This window comes from Oenanthe melanoleuca, chromosome 1 (genome assembly GCF_029582105.1).
Source record: "Oenanthe melanoleuca isolate GR-GAL-2019-014 chromosome 1, OMel1.0, whole genome shotgun sequence".
In the NCBI taxonomy this organism is placed as follows: Eukaryota; Metazoa; Chordata; class Aves; order Passeriformes; family Muscicapidae; genus Oenanthe; species Oenanthe melanoleuca.
This window is the reverse complement of record NC_079333.1, coordinates 37,739,220-37,758,420: the sequence shown is the minus strand read 5'-3', so window position 1 is coordinate 37,758,420 and position 19,201 is coordinate 37,739,220.

Here is a 19,201-nt window from a genome sequence, read left to right as displayed (position 1 = left end):
GATGACAGTCAGTGTGTCATCTCCCTGTCCTTATCTTGACCCACAAATTATTCTAACAAATTTTTCTCCCTGTCCTGTTGAGAGATGATTGAGATGGTACAAGAACAGAAAAGATGTGGCCATAGCAGAAAAGCTGACAATATTTTACATCAGGGTGAAAATCAGAAGGAGATTTTCCTGTGACAAGTGAGTCATTGAAACAGTCTCAGACTGAAGTGTCAGTGGAGGATATTTTAGAATAAATTAGTAAAATAAAGAGTAAAATATCTCTAGTACCATATGTTATTCATTCAGAAGCTCTGAAGGAGCTCAAGTAGTAAATTGTGTAATTGTTAACTGTAGTATATAATTTATTACTAACATCACCATTAGTAAAGGAATTGAATTTGACAAAAGCTACAGATTTATAAATTTATCATTCAGGAAGACATGTGAAATTATAGGTCTGTACATTTGACTTCCATAGTCTGAAAATTGCTGGAAACTCTTGGTAGATTTAGCAGAGACATAAATGTACATGGAGCAATAAGATACTGTATTCCAAAGTGAAATTAATTGTAAAGTTTTGCAGAAAGATCTCACATAACTGAATGAGTCAAGTTCAATGCTACTAAATGCAAAGCAACATAAATGGAGAAAAAAAAAGATAAAATATGTACAATATGAGTCTTTAATTACCTGTTATCTTATGACAAAAGCTTTTGGAAGGCTCAGTGGAAAACAGGTAGCATAATTAAAAATACATTATTAAGAAATTATTAGAAATTACAAAAGAAAAACAGAGAACAAAACAGTCACTGTGGTGCTACATAAACCTGTGTTGTGTTAAAAATTTAAATTATTCTATGGCATTCTAGTCACTCAGTTAAAAATTACATAGCAGATTATTCTTGGAAACTTGTGCTTCCCACTTCCAGGTGATATGTTCAGGATTATGGAGTGAGCTAGACTAGACCTGAGGTGTGCATGACCCCTGTCTATTTGACTTTTTATCAATTGATTTAGTAAAGGATTTTAAACCTCTCTGTAAACCTTATGTCTCCAACTCTCCCAAGATCTTTGGAGAAATAACATAAAGGGCTTCCTATCAGCCCTTCTTTTGGTTAATCAAGCAGAGAACTCAGGCTTCTTCTCTAAGCAATTCATGGCCCCACAGTCCACACTTCATCTCTGAAGGCCACAATTCCATGTCTTCCAGAATCTATTCCAAATTGCATCCATTTAAGGAGGTCTTCTTTAGCTGAAATCCTTTCTAAAACTTGATTTTTCCTGCCTCAAAATGAGTGAAATATGCATATTGCTTTTCACCATTTATTACTAGCAAAGAATTCTTCCCTGGACAGCTTTGCAGGAATATTTAGGTAAAAATATTAATGCACTATAATTGTCCATCTGATCTGTTTGAGCATGGTGGTAAAAATACCAAGATTGTGGGTTTGATCCCTGAATGGGCCATTCACTTAAGAGTTGGAATCAATGATCCTTGTAAGTCCCTTCCAAATCAGAATATTCTGTGATTCTGTAATCTAAAAATACAGGAAACATATAGGTATCTTTCATAGTGGATAATCTAAAATTAAGTTCCCTTTACAGCTGAAATCCATGTCCTTGTACCTTTTTCATTTAGGCTGAAGAGCAGGGGGAAGGAAAAAAAAAAAAAAAAAAAAAAAAAAGAAGAAGAAGTTTAATTTATCATCAATCATAAATCTTTCTGCTAGGAACAGAGGATGAAGACTTCTTGTTTCTGGACACTTTTGGAAACCTAGATTGAAGAAAAATCTTTGTCCAAAAGCGTGTTGAAGGACTAATGCATAGTAAATTCAGATACAGTTCAGCTGAATTGCAAGACTCTAGGTACAAAATGAATATATCAGCATTCATTGGTAATTCATGGCTTTACACATAAAAGGAAATGAATAATCCCCTAATAGGGCAAAACTGAAGGGAGAAAGCAGAGGTCTCATGTTTATTTCCTCACTTTAATGACAAAACCAAGGAAAGGGGTAGGAATGTCACTGCCAGTTTCATGTGATGGATTGGTCCATGTGCCTGAACATTAGGAGCAAGCAGCCCTCAATATCTGAAGGAAGACTGCCTAGCGTGTAAACATTAGATAGAATTGAAAGCAGCAGTTTCCACGGGCCCCCTGCCTCGAGACTGCACAGGGGGTGCATGTGCTCTATTGCTTGACACTCATGCATAAAGACAGCACAGCTTCTGCAATCTAAGTGAATCTCCTTAGGTTTAATGTTCCATTGAAATTTTGCTGGAATGTAAAACATATTTCAAAGGAACAAAACATTTTCTCAGGCAGAGACCATTTTACTGTCATGGTAGATTTTTCTCTTTTACGGAAGCTAATTCCTGAAATAGACATATATTGGAAAAGCCAAACTGCCAGGGTCACTTCTGGCACCACAGAAATGTTCAAAGTAGCATTTTAACATCAAAGAATGCCTGTAATTGAAGTGATCACTCAAAGACACCAGCAGTGCTGCAGTAGCTGCACCTGTGCAGCACCCAAACCCCTTCAAGGCTGTGACAGAATCAAATTTCACTGATCCTTGGTTTGGTTTTTACTTCTACCTTGGACCATTTAATTTACAGCATGCATCCTGAATCCACTGTATTGGCATAACTAAGCAGTGTCAAAGGACTGCACAGGGGCAAGAATAATTGCCTGAAGGTGGTGGCATTCTGAGTTTCTTAAACCAGATTTGCTGAGAAAGGCAATTTTTCATGAAACTACAGAGGAGGCATAAAAGAACAGAGAGTCAGGCTCATATTTGTTTGAAGAACAGTAGGAATGTTTTTCCTCCAGTGCTTTTTGTTATATTCTACTGAAGAATAAGAAGAACTGATTAAAATTTCTTTCTTCATTAAAAGGCTTTTTTTTATCCATGCATTAGCTAGCCTTAGTGCACGATTAGTATCAGAAAAACAGTGCACAGAGACTCTGAAAAACAAAAGGTATTTGCAATCTAACAAGACACTTGCAGCATCTGCCTTGTAGAAAACTCACAGGGGAAAATACACATTTAAAAAACAATTTGGTTTAAAAATTGAAATAAGAGGCTTCAGACAATTTTCTGGAGAAACAGCAAGGGATAAAGTACAGATCTATAGAAAGAAAATGCTGGGCAAAATTAAGGCAAACACATAAAAATGAATTCCCATTAACAACTATCAATGAGACACTTCTAGTCATATCTCATGTTTTAAGAGGATAGCATAACTATTTCAGTATCAAGCTCAAAATTTCATCTAAACGACCATGCTGTGATAATACTGCCAGTGCTTCTCACTCAGCATGTAGGACAAGAGCTTCATAAGAGGTCCATAAAAAGAGGATAAATGTGAATTTTGTAAGCACTGTATTGCTTTTTTTCATGATCCTTCAGCTCTATAGCTAGGTACTCTGTTCATATTTCAAGCCAACTGCTATGAGTACTTGTTCTGAAGGGGCTTTTTTCCTCTCTTTCAGTTTTCTTTTAAAAACTCCCTTTGTGATTCTTAAAAAAGTTAAGAGGTCTCTTGAAGCTGTTAAGTATCATGTGTCATCATTGGGCTGTTTCCACCATGCCCACCTCTTCAGGAGGTAACCTTGCTTCTTTCTGTGAGTCTCACTCCAGAATAACGTTGGGTTAAAAAGTCCTATGAGTGACAGATGCAGAAGCTGCAAGCAGCTCTCTTGGCTGTTTATGGAACAAAGGCTGAATTTCAGCCTGTTCACATTTAGGTGCTAAGATAAACAGGTTCTCCCTCTGGAGGCTTTCAAAGACAGCTGCTCTTCTCCATTCATTAGGTAGGAACCCTTGTTATTTACCATTGGAGAACGAAGTGTAAAACTGAGCCCAACTTTTGCCTTTATGCCACTCAAACTGGAACCCAGACAAAATATGCTTTTCTTTCATAAAGAGATGGAAACCTTCCTTTAAAACAAAAATTTTCCATGGAAACTGACAGGAGCTTTGTACTCTGTTCTGTTTGGGGTTTTTTGCCTGGGATGATTTTTTTTCCTTCTTTTTCCTTTTTTCCTTTCTTTCCTAACTCCTAAGACCATCAAGAGTCATAACAACAACACATAAGCATGACTTTTTTAGACCATTTTTCCTCCACCATAGAGGTACAGATACTGACAGGAGATTAATCCCTCTTCTGGAGCATGGGGAAATTGGTCAGCTGAAGAAGATTCCAGCTGCAGACCTCCATACTAACAAAGATGATACTCCTCCTGGTGATATGTGAATATTATGAGAATTAGTTACAGATCCCTTTCCTGCTATGTTTACAACTGACTGTGCTACTGCAAGGAACATTGCCAGAGCAATACAAATAGGTTTGCACACTGCTGGGATTAGTTTCAGTAAACTGTTTTGCTTGTGCATCCAACCATGAATCATTTATGACATGAAAGTATAAAGTAACCAACAAACTGCTCACAATAAAATGGGGCAGTGAAGACATTTGTTAAGAGCATTGTTCTTATGATTGTGATCACCTTCCTGCATCCCTAAAATTCTCTTTTTGTGCTTTGATAAGGGATACTGTAAAAACACAAAAGCAGCCAAGAAATGAAGGTGAAAAGGAATATACCAATGTCTATATTTTAATTGCCTTTGAAAATTTCATTTGAAAAAAGTGAGTAGGCAACAGAACAGTACTTTGTTATTAAAATATTATTGCAAAAGGAAACCAAGTCTGACATCTGTGTTCCTTTTAATCAATATCTTATTCTTTGAAAATTCCTATTGTTCTTATTGACGTTACTTATAAAATATATTGTTCCCATTATGATACAAGTCACGGTAGCAGAGTGTCTTAAAATGGATATGACCTTGTAATATGTAAAAAAGTTAGAAACCAGTTTTATAGACAGCTGAAAAATGATTAGGTAAGGCAGAATTCTACTAAATGATGTATGTTTTGTTTCTCCCATGCAGTTTTTATCTAGTTTGATATATTCAGCCTGCAGCTGTAACGTGACAATACCATGAAACACACACTTCATTCTTTCTGATGTGTTGAAACACCCAGGGAAATGCTTGTTGCAGATTTGTTTATTGGTTTTCTTCCATTTCAACTAATAAAAATCCAGCCATCAATATGGTTTCTGCAATATTGCCAAAAGTTGTCTCTGAATGGGGTTAATTTAATCACAAATATTCAGCATTCACAGTAAGGACACCATCATTCATAGACTTTCCTAAAGTAATTGAGTTCATGAAGAGAATAGGACACAAGAGTTGAAATCCCTAATGCCAAAGCCTGAATGGACCATTTTCAGGAACAGACGTATCACACACTTTCAGCACTTCAGGTGGTTTATTTTCTGAATTCCCATAGGTTCTCTCCCACTTTCTCTCTGAAAGGATGTTGGTGTGACCTGGTCCTCACTGTCACAGCTGTCTGAGCTCTGCCAGTAAGTGACAGACAGTTCACATACTTAGTAAATGAGCCTCACTTCTAAATGATACTGTTTTCCTTTCCAAAAGTTTATTCCATACAAGGTCAGCAGAAAAACTTTGGAGGTTCACTGTTCATTAGGGAAATGAGCTGAAGGGCTTGCTGCAGCTGGAATTTATTTTAAATCACACTGGAAGCTGTAAAGCAACAACATCAAAAAATTATTGTCAACAATGCTCTATGTCTGCTGTGGTCACCTTCCAGGGAACTGATCCAAATGAGGGAGGCTGCAACTCAGGAATCATCTGGAATGCATGGAGCTCTGCTGGGGACAGATGAGGAGCAGACCAAGATCAGAATTAAAGGAAAGACAGGGGCAGGTGAAGGGACAGGACATTAGCAAGAACCTATTAAAAGCCATGTGACCAGGCATATGAGTGGAGAGGTGTTTTTAAGATTTTACATCTCATTATCCTGCTCTGATTTGTTAGTAATAAACTCAGTTAATATCTTCAAGCTGAGTCTGTTTTGCCTGTGGCAGTAGTGGGTGAGCGATGTCTGCCAGTCCTTATATCAATCCATAAATCCTTTATCTTTTCCTTGTCAACCTGTGGAGGGGAGAGATAGAGCAGCTTTGGTGAGTGTCTGGCATCCAGCCAGGGTCGAGCCACTGAAAGAATTAAACCTGTCCAAAGTTAGCAAGGGCATCAAGCAAAGTTTCTATAGGTAAGTTGGTGATCAAAAGAAGGCTGGGGGAAATGTGGGTCCTCTTTAGAAGGTTCCTGGTTACCTGGAACATGGAGAAGGCAGAAGAACATGATTATTTTTTTGTCAACAAACCAGTCACATCCTGGGCTGAATCTAACACAGCATGGCCAGCCTGTCAAGGTGAGGGTTTCTGCCCCTCTACTCTGACCTTGTGAAACCTCACCCCAAGGATTGTGTCCAGCTCTGGGCAACATGACAAGGATATGGACATGGCCAGAGGAGGCCACAAGGATGATCAGAAGGCTGAAACACCTCTCCTATGAAGAGAGGAGAGAGAGTTGGTGTTATTCATCTTGGGTAAGAAAAAGCTCCAAGGAAACCTTAGAGCAGCCTTTCACTATCTAAAAAGGGCCTCCAAGAAAGATGGAGATGGACTTTTTACAAGGACATGTAGGCTTTAAACTGGAAGAAAAAAGATTTAATTAGATATTAGGAAGTCTTCACTATGAGGATGGTGAGACACTGAAGCAGGTTGCCCAGAGGTATTGTGGCTGCCCCATTCCTGGAAATGTTCAAGGCCAGGTTGGATGGGGCTTTGAGCAACCTGGCCTGGTGGAAGGTGTCCCTGCCCATGGCAGAGGAGTTGGAACTAGATGGTCTTTAAGTTCTCTTCAAATTTAAACCATTCCATGATTCATTGATTCATTTATTCTATAATTCATATCCAAGTGTACTCTATTATTTTTTGTACTCTGCCCATTCTATCATCTGAAAGTTTAAATTTTTATTCTGCTACCACAGAAATCCACCATCTGTTGCAAAGAAAATTTATTGTTCAACTTTTGACAATCTTAAGTGGCATATTAAGGTCATTTCTGGGTCAAAATCCTTGGGTGAAAGAACTATGTGAGATAAATACAAACACGAGAAATTCCTATCTTCCATGTTTCTATATTATAAACATACTGAGGCCCTCATTTACTATTCCACAGATACAACTCCCCCTCCTGCTCTGCTCAGCTGAGAAACCACTTTCCCTGAGCTTTCAAATTTGCCCTTTTTAATTTTTTTTTTTTTTTGAGACAGCTTCCTGTCATTTCCTCTCCCATTTGCTGTTGTTGCTGTTATTTGCTTGCTGTGGCACTTGATTCCTTCAGTGAGAACTGCTGCTCTCTGAAAGATATTAATTGATTAAACTGCACAATTCAGCAACAACTTGACTGCCTTGCTCTCTCAAGTTTTTCTTGCCTTGCTTGGATCTTTTTTACCATGTTGATCTGAGACTGTGTGTCATGGCAAGAAGCAGAGCAGCACTACAGCATTCCTGAGGAGGGGAAAAGGCACTTTCTTTGACCTTTACTGCAGGTCACTCAAGACATATTCCTGGTTTCCCTGTGAGTCTTTGTTTCCTACTGATAGTCATTTCTAGGTGAAATTTCCTTGACACCTGACTCAAAAACATTTTCCTCTTCCCTGGGTGTGTGCCCAGCTCCAAGTCAGAACAAAACATGCAGGTGCACTGAGCCTTCTTGCCTGCAGCTGTATGCCCTAATCACCAGCAAGAGGGAACTTTAGCATGTCAGAAACATGCACCATTCTCCAAACAGGTGCCAGTCTGGATATTTAGGGAGACCAGAGTCCCAGTGTGCACTAGGGTGCTTGGCAAAGCAGACATCCCTGCAGAACCTTGGTGCCTGCCCACAAAGCTGACTGCTGCTGTGTGACTGGGCTCAAATTGTGGAGTTTCAGTGGTATGAAGATTCTGTGGCAAAGAAGGGTACAGCCCCCACAGAGGTTTTACTCCTCCTGGCTAAACAAACTCAGTCTTTTCTCCTCTATCTGAATGTGTTGACTTGTGCACTGAGTGAACTCACCAACCTCCATTAACATGGCTGAAAAATGTAATGAAAATATTTTATGTTTTGGAACACAGGCCTGCACTGCAACTGGTGGAAAAGATACAGAGCAGTCATGCCTTGTGAAGCAGAACTCCAGTGTCTACCAACACTCATAGTCCTTCTGCATGTATTTGTGAGGGATGATAGTCCTAATTAAACACTTAATGAGCTGGTGATTAGAACATTGTGCTTACCTGGGGACATCACATGTTTTCTAATACAGTAGAGTAACCAGCAGAAGAGTTAAATCCCTATAATATCTTAGTCTCTTGGGTCAGTACATGGGTCTTCTCCTCACTGTATGCAGAAAAGTTTTATTCCTACATCCAAGCAAGCAGACACTGCTGCTGAGTGCTCAGCATCCACTGAAGCCAGTCAGCCTTCACAAAGCTCTAAGCAGCTGTCCTCCAGGAAACTTGTATCTAGCCTATGTGTGATCTGAAATAGAGATTCTACATGAGTCTAGAGCTTACTATGAGATCCCAGCCATCCCACCAGATTCCATAATAAATAATGATCTTTTGGTACTGTCTGGCTGTTAGACAGTATAAAGCAACTCTACAGATAACCACAAAGCAACTCTACAGATCACCATACATGTTAAGTACATTTTTCTGTTTACTGTCCTTTGTCTCTTCCCATTTTCTTTACTGTGCTTAACCTCTTATATGCATTTCTCTCCTGCCTCTTTTTTTTAGGCAGCTTGTGTGTGGGTATCTATATTCAGACTTTTCAAAATGGATGCTCTGGAAAAGAAGTGCAGTAATCTCCTGAACCAACTCTACAAATAAAAATATCTGTCTTCCTTTTCCATATACTCGATGCTGTTTCTTGACTAAAACTAAAGCTTAACCTGTCAGGCTTGCTTTAATCCTTAAAAAGTACAGCTGCAGCAACGATCTTTGTGGAGGTAAACGGAGATAAGCCTACTCTGAGGAAGTGAGGGGATTAGCTGAGTATCTCTGAATGGTTAAACCACTTGCAATCATTCTTTGTAGTGTATCTGTCATGTGTTTATTATCCTACTATGTATCAAGAAAAAGAGTGTCAAAATAAATATGGGCAAACCATATTCCTTAATCAGCCTTCTCTTTCACTGCATGCATATGATTGGCTGTATAGCAGAGCTCCTGCAGAGCTGCATAACACCCAGAGCATTTGCTTACCTGGAGTGGAAGAAGTTCACACAGTGGCTGAAAATCATAAATACCAGGCTCGGATACAGCTTGTTATAGTTTGCTCCACTTCACAGGAATAACCTCCATGAATTATTTTGACCAACACCATTTTAAGCTAGCACAGCTAAATCATTTTTGCTTTGAATGTCTAGCAAATAATTCATTCATCTCTCAGCAGGTATTCAGAAAATAGATTTTCTTGGCATGCTAAGCAATATACTATCATCAGAACTATCACTGTCCTCTCACTGAAAAGGAGAAATGAGCAGATATTTGTGGCTGGAGTGTGAAATCTTGTTTCAGGTTGTTACAGCTCATTTTAATGTATAGTTAAACAACCAGATGATAAACTGCTTTCAGAGAAACTTGTTATTGATCAGATTATTTATTTTCAATACTTTCTTCAATGGCTTTCAATACTTTCTTTCAATTACTTTCTTCAATGGATAAAACCTGACAGTCTTCTTGTAAATTGTGTTTGAAATGAAGATTAACAGTTTTTATAACATGGCTTTTTCCCTTTAAGACTTTTTTTCCTTTAAGACAAATTGACATTCTGGCATTAAAACACATCAAGACAGAATGTAGACAGGTATAACTGTGGCAGTAAGCAAAATTCTTTTTAACAAAAATGTGTCAGAGTCAAACTGATAGTTTAACATCCTGTATTTTAAACACATTAGACAGGATTTTTGGAGAAATCATGGACCCATTTTAGTGGGCCTTTAGTGCCTTTTAGTGGGCCCAGTGCAAATCATTTTGGTAAAATGTTTTTAGCAATTGGTAAAACAAAGTTTTGGATAGCCTTCTTGAGGATACTGTGGAGAAAAACAGGCATCTCAAATTGAGTTTATTTAATCATTGAGATTATATGACTTGGCTGGCTGCAATATCAGAAGCTAAAATTTGTCAGTCCAGAACGTTATTCTCTGGGTTCCTTCTAAGATATTAGGAATAGGATTTCACTCCTCTCCAAAGCAGCAGAAATATGGTGTGTTTGGGATTTGGTTTTTTCTATTTTTTTTTTTTCCTAAATATGTTGGAATTATTTTCAGCCTGATGGGCTATCTGAAGGATCACATATGTAGATTTTGACCTATTAAAACAACTTCATTAAAATTATGTTGTATTTTGGAAAAAACAAAATGGCGAGTTTAGGTTAGATCCTTGGAGAATTTTAGAGCTGAAAGCAAATATTTATTTTAAAATTTGATATCCAAGAAGCAGAATTAATGTATATAACAAGAAAAGGTAATTCGTTTACCAGGGTTGAAGAGTGGGGTGAAGTTTCCTCAGCTTTCATGAATTGCAGAGCTGGTCTAAGGTATGTTTACAGACAAATACACTTTTTATTTCCCAGAGGAAGATGTGTCATGTACAGCTGAATACATTCTGAAAGCAAGGAGCTACTCTGCTGAGCAGGTACAGCACTGGGAGCAGTCAGGGAGTGAAAGGAAGAGCCTCGAGCACTGTAGATTTCCATAGCCAGTAAATCTTCATGGTCAGGGAACAGAAGTCAGAATATTATGTTTTCATTTGACTATCACATAGTGGAGATTAGATAGTGTAGATTAGGTGGGATCTAAATGCCTATATCATCCTGTGAGTTTTAGTCCATAGCATAAGGACATGTAAATTATGAACTTATGTATAGTCACATATTTATTTTCTTATAAGGTCATTTATACTGCAGGAAACTAAAAGACTTTTATGTGAGAAGATGTCATAAGGGCTTGACATAATTATGACCAGTTTATAAGCAGTTTATTTATCTGCTCATCCCTTTTTCTCTTGATGACACATTTACCCATGTATGGAACAAATATACCAGCCTGCTTCACTATGAAGGATATTTGAAGCAGTAATTGGATACAGGCACACACATGAAGAAAAAAAAAAGTGAGAAAATATCCCAAAGTGATATGTGTTTGAAAACAGGTAATGGGAATATTCAAAGAACCTGAAGCATTTGAAATGCCAGTGACAGCTTTACTTTTAATCACAAGGACATTCTGGTGTTGTTTCTACAAACCTCTGCTTTGATATTTTCCTACCTCCCTTCTTTATATTCTTGCTTATCCTATTACCATTGTCTGTCTCTAGACTGTGAGCTCTGCAGAGCAGAGCATCTCACTGTGTTTGTTTAGTAATGAGCATACCAATCTCAGATGAAGCCTGTAGTCACTGCTGGAAGACAGCTATAATGATTTTGTATTCACTTCAGAAACACATGCAATAGAAATAGTTCAACATTTTTACTTCTTTGTAGAAGTCAATATACCACTGTGGGACAATATCCTTTCCTTCCACACTCTGTTCCCACACAAACCCAGTGCAATGTAACTCTTCTCCCCTGTTGTGTCAGTAAAGGCTGTTTACTGGCATTAAACTAATCAGTTGAATCATTTATTTAACACTAGTTAAAATTCACAGCCATATCTGAGAAAGGAATTTTTGTTCAGTGGACGGTTGATTACTTCTACAATACATATGTTTAAAGTAATCCAGAACTACAAAACTGTCCTTCCTGGGCATATTAACCCAATTTTTAACATGAACTGATCTTTTTAATGATAATATGTGAGTTTTAACAGAAAACAACACTGCTCCACTGTTGATCATTTGAGATGCAGAGCAAGGACAAATAGTGGATTTATGTTTTTCAACTGGAAAATGAGAGGGTTTCCCATGTCAAAAATATTTTCTTCAATATTCTAAATTGGATTTAAGGGAATAATTAAATGGGCTACCCAGTTTACCTTCTTACATTGTATCATTGTATCAATTATTAAATTGATAGTTAAATTGCTGGATCAGGAGTCAGATGTGTATTCAGTACTGGGTTTGCCTCAGACTCACTCAGACACTGAGGATCATGCCAAGACTCCATGATTTAAGTTCCCTAACTCAGGAGCAGTGACTGTGAGACTATATTTTCCTTTAGTATTTGGGATATAAAGAGCATAAATAAGGAGTATAGGAAAAGAGTAATACTTCATAAGAGTACTTCTCTGAATAAATTCAAGTACTACTACAATTCCAAGAGTAACACAGCAGTCTGTTGTGTTAAACAGAAACTTTTGGGCTCATATGATATAATAATATTATAAGGGTCAGGAGGTAGGTTGATTTATTAACAACCTACTATCATTGGTAAAATGGAACTTGATAGTCTTTAATATTAGGTTGCGACTAAATCTTTGATTACCTCAGGACTGGTATCTAGTCTGAGATCCTAAAATATTAAGTCCTTTTAATCACTGTATGCTTGCCTGCTTTGTTTTCTGAGTAACTATGGAAAAGCATTTGCATAAGACTGACAGAAAGTAGGTGTACAGGTTGATGGGCTGGCAGCTCTAGAAAAATTGGAGGTTTGGTGACTCCTTTGAATAGGGATGTGTTTTTTTAATATGAAAAACATCATTGCCTAAAAAAATCAAATAGAAAATGTCTCTCTGTAAAAAGAAACAACTGGCATGGGTTGTAAATTTTGGAAAACAAATTCTCCTTCTGAAGCATAGGATAGATATGTATGGGAGGAAAGAATAATGAGCTGAAAGTCTTCAGACCCAAACAGGCTTAAAACAGCTGCTCTTTGATTTCCTAAGAAATTTCCCAAGCCACTGGGATAATGTACAAAGGAAAGCAGCTTTCTCACCAGTTACTTTCAGAGCCCTTCACCCAACATGCCCATCAGCTGTGGCCTGTTCAGGCCCTGCTGAATTCCCCAAAGCTCCTCACAGGCTGGGCTTGCTTGATGAGTGGCAGCACCACTTACCCTGCAAGAATGTTTAGGCAATGTACAAACCCAAAGAGCAGAACAGAGATTTCTGAAGGCTGGAGAGGTGAGACCTGGAACAGATCAAGTGAATATGACTTCCACCCATGGTCCTTAACTTCCTAGGGTAAGTAATGAACCTTGTAATTTAAGTCAACTTAATTAAAATAATACCAGGATAGAGAACAATAAGGAGCAATAATTAAATCTGGTACTACAAACCAACACAGAGCAAGTGCAGAATGAGCACTCGAGGGGCATGCTAAAGGTCTTTTAATCAAAGCAGATTGATGTTAATTGAAATAATTAAAAAAGAAAAAAAAAAGGCTAAATACACAACTTTAAATGAAAAACAAAGAAGAAAGCAACAGCTATTCTCTGCTGCCTCTGAAGCAGTGAGGAATAAAAAAATATATTGAACAGATAAGTAAATATAAGTCTTTAAGCAAAACAAAAGACAAATGGATCAGAGAAACCTGCCAAAATATATTCCTAATACATTCTCCCTTTATGGAAGCATAGTACTGATATTCACCTGAATTTTTATCAGTTTAACTCACGTACTGTAATGGTGTGGAAGGATATAATTTTTTTTACTTAAACTTGACAGCAAATGGAGGGACTGAGCACAATACCAAAAAGCACATTTTTCTTTATATGAGTGCACTCAAGTTCTTGAAACAAGCTGAGTAAGTACTTCACATATTTTTCCTTGGTTTAGATGTGTGACTAGAGAGGTTACTGGCCCTCACTGCTGCTGGTTGCTGGTCACCTCCCCTTGCAGAGCTTGCTATCCTCTCCAGTCTGCTAGCTCAGTAACTAAAAGCAAATTAAAACTGCTTAGCAAATTTAAATTATAAGTTCTGGACTCTATTGGGTTCCTTTTAATTAAACTTTTTTTATTTTTTCTCTCACTTCTTTTAATTTCTGCAGAGTAGAAAGTGACAAATTGTGCAGATTGAAGCTGTGGCAACCTCCAGTAAGAAGCAGGAGCAAGTAGAAGTTGCTTTTCAAGCTGATATCACCACATCCAGAAGACAATTTGTAAGTAAGCTGTTCCTTGTCCGAGTGGCAAGTGCTAATTTTAAGGTTGGATTTTCCTAGCCCATGTTCCCATGCAAGCAATATTTTTGCAACAGGAAGAGACAGGAGAAAGATTTGAAAGTCTTCAAGAGACCCTGTGGACAGAGCAGATGTGTATGTCAAAGATTTGACTGTGAATCAGTGTTAACTGTGAGTGTCTTCAGAACCATAACTAGGATTATTATGGGCATAGACAGTGTATGCAGTGGTAGGAAAATTGACTCAGCATCCAATAAACACATGGAGATAAGAAGGCTCTGGGAGACCTTCCAGCACCTTCCAGAACCTAAAGAGTGCCTATGAGAAAGGTAAGAGAGGGAATTTTGAGAAGGGCATGTAGTGATTGCACAAGAGTTAGTGGTTTTAAACTGGAAGAGAGTAGATTTAGATTAAAGAAAAAATTCACTATGAGACTGTGAGGCACTGGCACAGGCTGCACAGACAATTTGAGGATGCCCCATCCCTGGAAGTGTGCATGGCCTGGTCAGATGAGGCTTTGAGCAGCCCAGTCATGAAAGATGCCAGTCTGAATCACTGATCCTGAAAAGCATTCTGGCCTGCCAGACACTACTTTTCCTATGTGTCTGCAAAGTATGAGACAAGTTAAAATTTGCTTTAGAAGGAATTCAGAAAATACATCTTGATGCTGCTATATGGCAACCATGTCATTGAAAAAAAATTGAGCAGGACCTGTTTACATATTTTGGTAGTCTTATTCATACTGAAGAGCAGTGCCCTCTTCCAACACTGAGAAGTGACTTGTATCAGTACTGCTAGTATCACTGGAGGCTGCATGATAAGAAATATCTCTCTGATATTAGTCAAACTCCACAATCTGGATTTCTGAAATGGATTCAGTTTAAAGAGGTGGTTAGTATGGCAGCAGGGTGAATCTTCTGATAAGTTAAAGAACCAGAATCTGTACATTATGCCTACATTTATTCTTGGATTTTTTTTATTTATTTTTAAAAAGCAAAGCAATAATTTTAGTTCAAGTCAATACAAGCATTAACACAACAAAACAGTTCAGTTAGACACATCTCAGACAGCATTTTATTTAAAGAAACATCACAGTAATCACACAGTAAGCTTCAGATGAACTGATAGACTCATGGACAGACAGAGAAGTGAACTAACACTGAATGGAAGAAGGTGCCCTTGCAGTAGCACAACTGTACAAATTCATGATCCTGCTTCTCCATATTGAGAATTGCTTGAATTTAACATCTTTTACCATTAATAACAATCTTATATGTATCCAGCAATCTCTTATAAATACAAATCATAAAACCATAGAAAGGTTTGGGGTGGCAGGGACCTTAATGACCACTTCCATCCACCCTGGCCTTGAAGAATTCCAGGGACAGGGCATCCACAGCTTTTTTAGAAAACCTATGCCAGTGTCCCACCACCCTGATTCTTTCTAAAAACTAATTTAAACCTTACTTCTTTCAGTTTAAAGCATTAGCCTTTGTCCTGTCTCTATATGGCCTTGTCAAAAGTGCCTCCTCTGCTCTGTTGTAACTCCCTTTAGGTACTTGAGGGCTGCTCCAAGGTCTCCTTGGCTCCTCCTCTTCTCCAGACTGAACAACCCCAGCTCTCTCAGCCTGTCTTCACAGAGCAGGTCAGAGCTTCAGAGCTCTGATCATCTTTGTGTCCTCCTCTAGACTTGCTCAAACAGGTTGATCTCCTTCCCAAGCTGAGGCCCCAGAGCTGAGGATACTATTCCATGTGGGACTTCATGAGTGTTAAGGGTGATTCCAAAGCATAAGTCTGACATGATTGTCTTCTATTAGAGGAAAATTGCAATTACACAACCAGTGAAGGAAGTTCTAACTCAGGCAAACATATCAATGTTTATGGTTTAATCATTAGATCATGTTCATGCCTGGCATAGTGGAAGCTCTGTCCATAGAAGATGACTCCCAGGCATTAGAGTAATACAGACATTAAAAATTAGCCAGGGGTGAGAAAGTAATAATGCAAAGGGGTGGATTAATTTCCTGCTGAAGCCAAATGCAGTCATGCTGACTTTAATAGGACCAAATGAAAGACACTGTGTGATTACAATATGATAGGATTTATAAATTCATTAGAAAATACAAATACTCTTCCTTGTTTACATTTAAGTTTTCATTTTAATTGTACCTTAATATGTCTTCCTTGGGAAGCAAATAGATGTGGCAAATTATGCCAGGTAATTTGTTGTAATAGATGCAAAAACCTAGAAGCCTGCTGTGAGCCATCAAACACTTTTGGAGGTCAAAACCACACTGTTTGGTTCTTAGTTCTGGGAGAGAAATTATTCTGGTAATGTTACCTGGATACCAAACTGCACACAGACACTTGACTTTGCTGTTAATGTGTTAAAAACACTTCTTCAGCAGCCACCTGCTCACAAGCAATTGCAGTGGACTCTCTCACTCTTGTTATGCAGGGAAACTGCTTCTCCTTCTGTTATAGCTGTTGGTAAAGTAAAGCCATATACATTGCTTCCAGCTTTAATTCCTGAAAGATTATTTTACAAATGTGTCTTTCTCACTTTTTTTTTTTTAATTTACCTTATTTTTTAGTATGTCAATTAGAGCCTGCCCTTTTCTCTTCTCCTTTCCATTTCTGAGATCTCAGCAGTGGCAATTCTACCTTTGTGGACATAAGAGGTTCCTCTGTGTTAATGTTATGCATTAAAAGCTAAACCCATTAGTGCTTATACAGAGAGATATATGATGGCCTCTAGTGGTTCTCCATATGTGTGCAGATCCAATCTTCAATGCCCCTCTCATTTTATGACTATGCATGCAGGAAGAAAAAAATTATTGATGTCCAGCTGTTACCTTTTATGAACAAAAACCTTTTGGCAACAGTAAAGAGAACTGCACAATATGTCCAGAAGAGAGAAGGTGATCTCCTCCATCAAAATATAAGCTGGAATGTTGCTAAGCACTGCTCAGAGAAGTCAGTAGAACGCAATCACAAATCACCTGAAATGTTCCTCGTCCTTTGGCCTGCACCAGAGATGAGATCATTCATTCTGAATGGAGGCATCCTTCCTGTATTTGACAGCCAAAATCATAGTGACCTTGCATGCAGAATGGGTTCCCAGCTCTGTTTCCAGATGAAGAACTGCAGGATGACTGACTCTTAGCCAACAAATGCGTCAGTCTCATCTTTCTCCTGAGTCACATCCAGGTCTGTGCACGGGTCTGTGCCTACAAATGAAGATGCATGGAAGGATCTTGGCTTTCTGAGCCAGGCTGGGTATTAGATGTTCACACAGAGTAATCAGTAGTTCTCATTGCAGTCCCTCCAACCTAATGTTCCTGTCTCTCAGCTCTGATTGCCACACTGACAAATCTCTACCCTTCAGGACCTGACTCTGCTCCCTGATCCGAGTGGCCAAGGAATTAAAATATTATGGCTAGCAGCATACTCCTCTGCACATTGCTGCAAACATTCAGGCTATTGCCCCTTAGGAACTCTTTCACAGAGTCCTGTGCACTTTGTAGAGCAGGTTTGCCTGCACAAGAGGAGAAACATCATGTTCTATCTCGTTTCAACTCTGTTACTCTCTGAAGGATGTGTTATTCCAGGTCAGGAAATATTTTGGTTTTAAAATGCAGCTATATCATGTAGACAGTTTTCCTCTGAAAAAAAAAAAAAAAAAAAATGGCATGGTGAGTAAAGCATCGGGATGAAAAAAATATTTATGGCAGGTTAATGGGCAACATAATGTTACACTACTTTACCCATATGATTCTTCAAAGTCCTTTTGATCTACTAATGTTGACATCTCTTTACATTATAGCTCCCATATTTTAGGGATTTTGATTACTCTAGTTCAAAAGAAATCTGCATTCCCAATAATTTGGCATGCTCTATTGTTAAAAATTATCCACAAGAGAAATAAAGAACCATGGCAACAAGAAAAAAATATATTAAAGTTATAAATCTGAAAGCATTTCAATTCCTTATTCTTTCTTCTTATTCTTCTTTTTTCTTTAAATTGTACATTTTTTTACTCTTTTTACAAATTCAAGCTTTGGGTTTTGAGACTTATTAGATAGAAAGGCACAAGGAAAAGAAAGAGATGGAATATTCTATAGATGCATCAGTCAATGGCAATCTTAAGTTTCTAGTTTAATATAGTTGCAATATGCTTAAGTATAGTTTTCTCATTCCTTATTTACACAGATGACCAAGTTATGTGCTCAAATATGTATCCAAATATCCAAGCATAGGGTTTTTAAAGATTGAAAGATCAGAAGTCAATTTCATAATGCCATAATTTCTTTCTCAGAAAGGAAAATAGTCTAACAAAAAGTCATTTAGGACAAAATAATGATAGGTCTTGAATCTTGACATTGATATCCAATCAACATAATTAACAACCAAGAGGCAGATTGCTTGACTTTTGGCTTCTCAAGAATTCAGAGGGTAAAATATAAGATAGTATGGCTGAGGGAAGTCAGACATGAAAAGATGACAGGTGAAAGGCTGACAACCCTCAGAAATTATCTGAACCCCTTCTTTCCACATTATAAGACATTTTAAAGTATTTTAAACAATGTTGAAAAATTGTCAAGAAAATGCATTTCCAGCTGACCTCTGTTAAGTTTGGTCTCAACCTTCCCTATTTATTTCCCAACAAAGTTTTCTGGTTATAATTTTTATAGAGTGTTCATTGCTTTTCATCTGCCACACAAGGTCTGTGCCTATGTCTCTTTGTTTATTTACATTTTTTTTGAAGACATAAATGCATTTGCAAAAATAATTCAATTAAAAACAAAGCAAAACATCCATACAAAAAAGCACACTATGAAAATAACTTATTTCAGTAAAGAATATTTGCATATAGATAATTTGCATGTAACACCCATTTAGCTACCCACAACAGTGAACAATAAATATTTTATTCCATATACCAGTGGATGATATTGAAACACTTTCACTTTTGTCTCCAGACTCATCTCATTCCCTCTGGTACAGTGTATTACTTGTTTTGCTGACAGCAAACACTCAAACATCTGACATCAGATCACTTTCAATTAAGTGTGTTAGAACCAAACACTAAAGCTCCAGGGAAGAGGCATTTTGACTTAATGCCAGTTAAGTATAGGCTGTCCCTGTACTGGAAAATACAGGTGATTTGA